The following is a 10,470-nucleotide window of genomic DNA, read 5'->3' on the forward strand; positions in this document are numbered from 1 at the left end:
AAATATAACAGTGCTAATAAAGAAAGGTAGTCTCTGAAATTATTTAAGGGCTTACCGTATAGTTTCCCCCGTTTTATCCAAGGTGATTTGAAATTCTCTTGTTAAATTTTTCTCTAAGTCCTCTGGCCTACTTCCATGTTAGGTCTGAAGGTTTCCTAAAATGCCACTCTCTATAATTTTTTACTAATGACTTTGATAAGATTTTACATTTTCTAGTGTTTGGTGCTAAATTCCCTATCTTGATTGTAATATCAGTGTTTCTAAATTAAGAAATCACCCATATACTGAATATTGCTTGGAGTGAACTTACTTCTAAAGCTATCCAATTTCATCCATTACTTGTGGATTTTTCAATTTCATTTTTTAGACAGTATTTACTCTCTCTGTTTTAAGAAGACCTTGTAGATCTGCCAGAGACTGCCCATAAGCTTAGAAATTAAAGGGGTCATTTAAGCATAGCGGTTAAATGTTCTAAAGGGCAGTACTATTCACAATGAGCTGGAATGTCAAAGCAGGTCAAAAAATAGATGTACCTGCTCGGCACAAGGAACACCTCTGGTCACACATAGAGAACCCCTGCCTTGAGCAGTCCAGGTAAAGGAGGAAGAAAGGAAACATCGCTTGCCTATCTCCTTTTCTTCTCCTGTTTTCCTTTGGATAAAATTTGTCACATGGGAATTAATTTCTTCTTATTTCTGGGTTTCACGACCTTCGGTGGACTGCAGAAGATATCTCAAGTTAGGCTCTATGTCTCCAAATTTATTCAGCCGTTATCATCTCTGGCCTAGATGATTACACTCCTCTGCTAATTTCTGTTCTTGCCCCCGCTCTGGGCCCTTACAATTTGTTCTTTACAGAGTTGCCAGAATGATCTGTCAAAAATGGAAATTGCATAATAGCAATCGTCTTCCTAAAAACAAACCCTCTTTGATTTGGTCCCTGCCGATATAGCCAATTTCATCTCAAGCCACACTCCTCCCAGACTTTTTTCAAACTGATGCACCTTAGTGGAAATTTATTTTTATTTGGTTGTGTTTAGAATGTGTGCTCTGTGAATCTGAGGAGCCAATAGTTTTTCATCCTGTGGAAAGTCCCCACCATTTTCTCTTCAAATATTGCTTATCCCCCATTCTCTATTTTCTCATTCTCTAGCTCCTGTGAGATACATGCCTATTTTATTTTATTTATTTATTTAGGGCTGCACTCGCGGTGTATGAAGTTTCCCAGGCTAAGGGTCAAATCAGAACTGTAGCTGCTGGCCTATATCATAGCCACAGCAATACTGGATCTGAAGTGCATCTTGGCAACACCAGATCCTTAACCCTCTGAGCGAGGCCAGGGATCGAATGAACCTGCGTCCCCATAGATAAATAGTCAGATTCCACTGAGCCACGATAGAAACTCCAATACATGCCAAATTAAAATACTTATTCTGTTTGTGCTTGTTTAATTTATATTTCTTAATTTCTTTCTGTTTGTGCTCATTCTGGCTAATTTCTACAGTTCTCACATCCAGTTCACAAATTCTCTCTTCAGACATATCTAATTTTGCATTAAATGCATCCATTTATTTTTTAATATTGAGTGACCATTTTTATTTCTAAAAAATATAGTTTTGACCCTTTTTAATTCTGCTGGTCTTTTTTTTTTTTTTTTTTGGTAAGTTCTCATTCTTTTGTCATGCTGTGAATCCTTTTTATATTTGTAATAATTTTAAGCTTACTTACTTTTATTGTAAGCTTTTTTATTAGCTTTTTTCTCTGCTGTCTGAAATTTCTACTCTTAAGTCTGCTTTTACTCTCATGACTTATTTCCTTATATGTTTCATAATTTTTGATTCTAAGATTATTTTAAGTGCTTTTTCTCTGTGGAAAATCTTAGTTGAAGATGTGCCCTTTTGCTACTTTTAGTCTCCTTAGAAGTGCCACAATTGGGAGCACTTTTTGTGTTCCTCATCTTGGGAATTAGCAAACTTTCCATGTATTTTCAATTCATGTGAGAGGAAACAATGGTTACAAATTCACAGAGGAAACTTTTTCTTCTTCACTTAGAGCCCAGGCCAAGACATTGATTCATTCAATAAACATTAAGTTCCCTCTGTATGGCAACACTGAGTAAAATACTGGGAATATAGCAATGCAGTAGATAGACAAAGCCCCCACTCTCATGAAAGTTATATTTTGGTGGAGTGCCTTTTTGATGGTGCAGAATTTTTTCTGGATCCCTAGCAGGAAATGCAATTTCAACTTTTTCCTCCATTGGGTCCTTGGCCTCATTTCTTATCTCATCATGGTTATTCACATTTGTACTCTTGATTACCAAGTCCAGCAGTAGTCTTCCTCCTACTACAACTTAGTTTGACCTTACTTCTTTATGGTGCCCTCTCTATTTTTGGCAAATGGAGACTTTAATTACTTTATTCATAAGCTCAGCTATGCATGTAAATGTAAATATAAAATATTATACTCATCATTTCTATGTGCTTGGTGGCAGAGGGAATTAGAATATCTGGTGTACCACTTGCAGGGATTACATTTCCCTAGGTCAATGATTCTCCAGCCTAAAGTCTCCCTTTTTTTCCCCCAAAACACACCAAACTCTCACTTATGCACAAGTGGAAATTTACTTTCACTTTCCCTGGAATCCTGTTTCCTAAGTCTTTGCTTTGCTGGTTTCTTTTTATCTTAAAGGCTGTGATCAAATGTTACCTTTTCATTGAAACTTTCCTGCACTGCCTTGAATACTCTTTATCTCTTTCACTAATAATCTTATTTTATTCATCACTTTATTGCTATTAGAAAGTATTTATTTATTTGCTTACTTTTATCAGACTTCTATCCCACTAGAAGGTAAGCTCCTTGAAAGCAGGGATCTTTTTTCTGTCTTGTTTACCACTATTATTATAGGATCAGGCCGTCATGCTTTAATTCAGTCTTAGGGTCCCTAAGAGTAGGATGGCCAAATATTAGTGCCTGCTTGCTAATAAATGTTGTTTAATAAAATGTGTGTGGGGGGAGAACACACGTGAGATCAATCTGGTTTAAGATGGTGGTACAAGAAGAAAAACACAACATCATTACTAATGGTTTCTAACCAAGACCTTCAATTTGAATTCTAGATTATAGATTTTTCAGGGTCAGAGGCATGAAATAAAAGACACTCAAAAGAGGATTTAAGGCTAAAATCTGGAAGGTGGGACATTCCATAGGATAAATTACCCAGGCTTTTCAGCAAGTAAGGGTTTAGTAAATCCTGTAGTTAGTTTCTTTAGTGATGGTGCCTGAGTCTTGATCCCTAAATAGCACCACATCCAGTCACTGATTTTTGGTATTCTGTTTCTTTAGTGAAGAGGTAAGTTCTCTGAATCTTGCCTTTAGAATATACGCATCTGCCTCCAGTAATGATGCAACATGTATTTGGAGCACCCAAAGTGGAGATAGGGTGCATTACCCAATTTTATACAAGTTGTATTAACTGGCTTTTGCTTGCTTGCTATAAATGTTGTTTAGTAAATGTGGGGGTGGGGAGAGAGAATTTGGTAAAAGACCAGCTTTCATTATAAATCTCTCCACTTCTGGTTATCGGTAACTATAGAAACTACAAGAAAGAGCCTAATAGTTTTAGATGATTAAATTGCCTTTAAAGTATATTTTTAAAGCCATTTAAAATGTCAAAGTAAACAGATAAAACTGGGTACCTCTCACTCTACCAGTGAATATGTGTATAACCCTCATATAAGACGTTTCCAAGAGTTCCCGTTGTGGCTCAGTGATTAATGAATCCGACTAGGAACCATGAGGTTGCGGGTTCGATCCCTGGCCTTGCTCAGTGGGTTAAGGATCTGGCATTGCCGTGAGCTGTGGTGTAGGTTGCAGACGCGGCTTGGATCCCGCGTTGCTGTGGCTCTGGTGTAGGCCGGTGGCTGCAGCTCCGATTCAACCCCTAGCCTGGGAACCTCCATATGTCTCAGGTGTGGCTGTAGAAAAGGCAAAAAGACAAAAAAAAAAAAATGACATTTCCAGAAATATATTGCTTATATTAATTCCAAATCACATCCTTTCTTTTTGTCAATAAAAGGCTTCTCTTAAATATAAATATTGAGTTACCCAGTCTCATTTCATATTAAAATATAGATTTAATTTTAGAAATTCCCTTCTTTGGGTTGATTTATTTCCCAGAGTACAGTCTTACCAAGGTCTCATTTCTTCCCTTTAATAATGTAGAAGAAAGCACTGTTTTAACTATAAACAGAATAGAGAAAAAAAACAGTTGTCAGACTGGTAGCTTCTCTCTCTCTTCATCTTATGACTTGAAGACACGTACTCCACATATCTGTCCACCAAAAGGACAAAAAATAGACTTACATATAAACTCAAAGAGAAAATAATTATTTTCCAAAAAGGCTTTTGATGTGTGCCCTGGACAAAAACAAGGATGGTATTAAGATAATTATGAAAGCTCAAGATAGAGAGAATAGAAATCAAAGCTTTTTATTCCTGAAATTTGGTATCTCGGTTAGCTTATTATATCAAAGCACGGCAATTTTTAAAAGAACTTCTTTCAGTAAAGAACAGCTTCCAAATCTCTCCTCCTTTTTGTCAGTCTCAGCATCCCAGCTAAAAGAGAGAGGCAGATGTCTTCACTGTGGCTTCAGGACCCTCTAGAATATAATGGCTTCAAATTGGCACCAAAACTGCAGTTTCTTAGAATGGAGTATAGAATTTATTTATTTATGATGTGGGGTGGAGGTCAGGGCAAGTTTTTTTCCCCCAAGTAAAAATTCTGGTGCACCCAATATTTAAAACAGTCAGAAGAGTAGAATGGATCTCTAAGACAGGCTCAACTTTGCTATTTTTTTAATTGGTAGAACAGGTTCAATTACTGCAGAATCCTAGGAGCACACTCTCAGAAACCTGTGGATCACGTTCAGAACTGTCCCACACTGAGAAAGTGCAATTCAAGATGGTTTGACACTATTAAATCTGTTTAGCCCAGATTTCAGAACACCTGCTTGGGAGCTCACGTTGTGGCTCAGTGCCAACGAACCTGACTAGTAACCATGAGGATGTGGGTTCGAGCCCTGGTCTTGCTCAGTGGATTAAGGATCTGGCATTTCCTTGAGCTGCAGCATAGATCACAGATATGGCTACAATCTGGCATTGCTGTGGCTGTGGTATAGGACAGCAGCTGCATCTCGGATTCGACCCCTAGCCTGGGAACTTTCATATGCTGTGGGTGCAGCCATAAAAAGATAAAAAAAGAAAGAAAGAAAGGAGGGAGGAAGGAAGGAAGGAAGGAAGGAAGGAAGGAAGGAAGGAAGGAAAGGAAGGAAGGAAGGAAGGAAGGAAGGAAGGAAGGAAGAAAGAAAGAAAGAAAGAAAGAAAGAAAGAAAGAAAGAAAGAAAGAAAGAAAAGAAAGAGAAAGAAAGAAACCCGCTTGAAAAAAAAATCACAAGAGCTTTTAACGTTTGCCAAAGAAAGTTAATATTTTACCTTTTCTATTTATTACACAGCATACCAAAGAATGAGAAAAAAATATCCTGTAAGCATGTAATTTTGAGCAAAAGAGAATCAAAACATAAACAGAGGGCTTTATGTGTCTTTCTGTATTAAATGCAAAGATGCCGTGGAGTGTATTACCGCTAACATTTATTGAGCACTCTCTATGTGCAACGTGCTCCCTCTACTTCTCATGGATCCTGGGACTTACTTCTCACAAGAACCTCTTGAGATAAGTACAAGGACTTCTTTAACAAAAAGGGATACTAAGGTTAGGGAGTTTAAGTAACTTCCCAACATTATAAACAGCCAGTGATGGAGTCAGAATTCAAACTCAGGTATAAGTTTCTAATCATTATGCCACATGCACACAATGTTATTGAAAGAATACTCATCTTTTAAAAGAAATTGTATTCTAATTACTTTGGCCTAATCAACTTTTTTTTTTTTTTTTTTTGTCTTTTTGCCATTTCTTGGGCCGCTCCTGCGGCATATGGAGGTTCCCAGGATAGGGGTCTAATCGGAGCTGCAGCCACCAGTCTATGCCAGAGCCACAGCAACGGGGGATCCGAGCCGCGTCTGCGACCTACACCACAGCTCACAGCAACGCCGGATCCTTAACCCACTGAGCAAGGCCAGGGATCGAACCCGCAACCTCATGGTTCCTAGTCGGATTCGTTAACCACTGCCCCACGACAGGAACTCCAACTTTTGATAATTATACTTCCCTCACCACCTGTGTGACACTGGCACCTAGTCAATGACAAAGAAATATAGTTGTTACTATGGTTTTCAACAGATAGGCCACATCTTCACTGATCACGTATTTCTTATCTGTGAAAGAAGAGAATAACTTTCAAAAAGCTAGAACTTTATTTTTTTTAATTATTTAATGAATTTTATTACATTTATAGGTGTACAACAATCATCACAAAGAACTTCACTTTGAAAATCAGAAGCTGCACTAAGGAAAACAAATGTTAAATTGCCTATTTCTAAGCAACATTATTGACAGAGCAAAGGTCACCTTGATTGATGAAATACTAATCTGTATCTGGCTGGGAAACAATGGTACAAAATAGTATGGTACCAAAAAAAAAAAAAAATTCTCCTTAAACCAAGAACAATTCAATCTCAATTATGCATCACAGAGAACTTTTAAAGTTACGTGTTAAAGTTCAGCCAAAGGTGAACATGTTTAATGTAAAACATGTGCCATGTTTTTAAAAGTTGTTTACTCAAAGATGAAGGGAGAAAAATATTCGGAATTTTGGTTGCAAGCAGAAGTATTTGAATCTGTTTAACAGTTTCATTTTTTTTCCAATAGATTAAAATGCAACGGCATGATTCTCCTTTATGAGACAATTAGGCATTCCTTGTATTTAGCTTTTACCTTGACTTTAGAAACCAAAGATTAGAGTTGAAATCCTTTAAGTCCATTTGACTAGTAGGGAATATATTTACTCCCAACCCCTGCCACTAAAATTTATTGTGATTTTTCTGATGATTATAAAATGAGAGTTATTCATTATAGACAGTGTTGAAAATATGGGAAATCATAATAAAAATTAAAATTAACTGCAATTCCAGAACCTAGAAAGAATACTGTTTTTGTCATGTAAAGTACATCTTTCTGGTGATTTCGCTATTTTTGTATCTGTCTATATACATTTCTACAAATATGAAACCCTACTTTGCAGATTTTTGTAATGATTTCAATTAGCATATGAAATAAGCATCTCTATGTCACATATTAATATGTGTAATTTATATAACAATTTGACTCAAGTTAGAATTTAGACATTCCCTTTTTTTATTATAAATGCTAAGACATTAAACATCCTTGCACATAAATCTTTGCATGCATGCTCTTTTTCTCCTTTCCATAGACAAGAGGTATTTTTCAGAAAATGAAAATATGATTCCCCAAACACTAGTCTATTAGTCCAATGATATTTTTTAAATTGCTCGTTTGTATTTATAGATCCTGGGCACCCTTCCTCTAAGTCCTTTGAGCAGTTTTTTATGTACATTAAAACTTACCAACTATTGTTTAATGTGTCAGTTTTTTAAAATGACAGGATTGAAAGAAAGCAGCAGACAAGTTTATTGAGTGAGAGGACAGAGAAAGAAAAAAAGGGGGAAAATTCTTTTGTGCTTCATTCTTTTACTGTTCCCTTTCTGCTGGAACACTTGTCCCTGCCTTGTTTACCTAAATAAACCTTTTTCAACCTCCTAAACTTACATGCAGCTGTAACATCATTTGCCATGTGTTTGTCATGTTTCTGGGTGTGAGTTCTCTTAGCCACTTTTTACAAATCCTGGTTCCTTCCTTTATGAAGATTATAATATGTTTGACATCACTGGCAATATTATTTTGTAGCTCTGACATGTCCTCTGGAAGGCCTGTATTCTATCATTTCTGTATCTCTGACAACTAACAGAGAGCTAGCATATAAAAATTTCTTTATAAATGTTTACAGAATGAATAAATAGATGAACAGAAAGGCAAAGTCTACCATTTCAAAATAGAAGTTATATTTACTGTGCTGACAGTTATGGACAAGGGAAAAGGTTAGAAGAGTTTATTGCCTAAATTCCTGGACTTTTTTCTTTTTCTTTTTTTTTTTTTTCCCCCTGAAGGGGCAGAACTGTTTTAAAAACAAGAAGAAGGAAAGGAAGAAAAGGAGAAGGGAGTTCTATACTTACAATCATAACAGCAGGTTGCAGTGGCCCTCCTGGCAGGTGTCCAGGGAACTAATACACAATCTCCTCAATCAAGCAGATATAATACAAACTTCAACAATACACTCAAAATTCATCACACTAGCAAATTTATGAAGATAAAAAACATTATTTAGCTGGGTCCTTTGGACAAATTCATTTCCTTTTTTCCCTCTCACAGTGAAAACAAAGACCAGCAACTATTAGCAGCCACAAGCTACCCTATAGTTGCCTCTATGTGCCTGCCAAGCTTTAGAGTGTTCCCTTGACTGCAGAAAACAATACATTGTATGGAATCGTGGAGACTAGTATTAGAAGGCCCATTAATGTGTTCTTGTAGAAACAGCTGCTTGGTTGGGTTTGTGTTTGCAGAGGAACTTGTATTAAAGCAATGTTAATATAGCTTCCCTGACACTTTTTAATGATTTTTCTATTTGTTTTTATAGATGACTTCACAAATCATGTCTGAAACAAAGGATCAATTCATATTGTTCCTTTAGTCACCAAAATATTTTGCCATACTTGCCATGGAAGTTCTAGAGAAGTACAATTATGATCAGTAGGAAATTCCTCTCAGATTTTAGGCAGAAAGGACTTTGGTGATTCAACAGAGGCAGTGAGGCTCACTTTCTCTTCTCCTTCAAACACAGAGCACCAGGCCATTGTCGAGAAATGAAAATCACAGATACACGCACAACCTAAGTGCTATAAACAAACTGAGAAGGCATAAAAGGGGGAAGGGCTAGTTTAAGTACAGGATGATTTTTTTCACACCAGGTTCTCCTGCCCTCTGCTTTGAGCTTTATGCATGTCCGTGTTGTTTGACTTTATTAGAAGGAATATATTTTATATTTATAATAAAGACTCAAAAATACAAAAATAAAATCATTAGACAAATGAGGAGTTCCCATTGTGGCTCAGTGGTAACGAATCCAACTGGTATCCATGAGAACATGGGTTGATCCCTGGCCTTCCTAGTGGGTTGGGGATCTGGCATTTCCATGAGCTCTGATGCAGGTCGCAGACATGACCCGGATCCTGTGTTGCTCTGGCCATGGCATAGGCCAGCAACTGTAGCTCCAATTTGACCTCTAGCCTGGGAACTCCATATGTTGTGGGTGAAGCCCTAAAAAGAAAGAAAGAAAAAAAAAAGACAAATGATAAACTGGGAGAAAATTGGTCAAAAATGTGACAAAGATTTAAGATTATTAATAATATCTTAATGGGAAGAATTCAAGCAAATTGATAAGAAGGTCGTGAACAGCTCAGTAATAAAATATGGGAAAGGTCACGAACGCAGAGATCTCTATACCAATATTCTGTACCTTCTCTCTCATTCTTGCTTTTAGCCATCTGTTATGTCTTCTTTGGAGAATTGTCTGTTTAGATTCTCTGCCCATTTTTTGATAGGGTTATTTGTTTTTGTTTTTGTTTTTGGTATTGAGATGCAGGAAGTGTTTATAAATTTTGGAGATTAATCCCTTGTCTGTCACTTCATTTGCAAATATTTTCTCCCATTCTGTGTGCTGTCTTTTTGTTTTGTTTAGGGTTTTATTTGCTGTGCAGAAACTTGTAAGTTTAATTAAGTCACATTTGTTTATTTTTGTTTTTATTGTCATTCTCTAGGAGGTGGATCTGAGAAGATATTGCTCTGGTTTATGCCAGAGAGGTTCGGCCTGTTTTCCTCTAAGAGTTTTATAGTATCCAGTCTTATATTTAGGTCTTTAATCCATTTCGAGTGTATTTTTGTGTATGGTGTTAGGAAGTGTTCCAATTTCATTCTCTTATATGTGGCTGTCCAGTTTTCCCAGCACCACTTATTGAAGGGACTGTCTTTTCTCTGTTGTATATTCTTGCCTCGTTTGTCATAGATTAGTTGACTGTTGGTACATGGGTTTAATTCTGGGCTTTTTATCCTGTTCCACTGATCTATATTTCTGTCTTTGTGCCAATATGGTTTGAATGACTGTAGCTTTGCAATATAGTCTGAAATCAGAGAGCCTGATTCCTCCAGCTCCATTTTTCTTTCTCAGGATGGTTTTGGCTATTCTGGATCTTTTGTGCTTCCGAACAAACTTTAAGATATTTTGTTCTAGTTCTGTGAAAAATGTCCTTGGTAGTTTGATAGGGATTGTATTGAATCTGTAGATTGTCTTGGGTAGCATAGTCATTTTGATAATATTGACTTTACAGAATTTCTAAATAGTAAAACTCAGGAGAGTTCCCATTGTGGCTCAGCGGCTAACGA

This window comes from Sus scrofa, chromosome 8 (genome assembly GCF_054392235.1).
Source record: "Sus scrofa isolate SSC_HxYL_T2T_F1_AM1 chromosome 8, Sscrofa_HxYL_maternal_Yorkshire_Landrace_v2.0, whole genome shotgun sequence".
NCBI lineage: Eukaryota > Metazoa > Chordata > Mammalia > Artiodactyla > Suidae > Sus > Sus scrofa.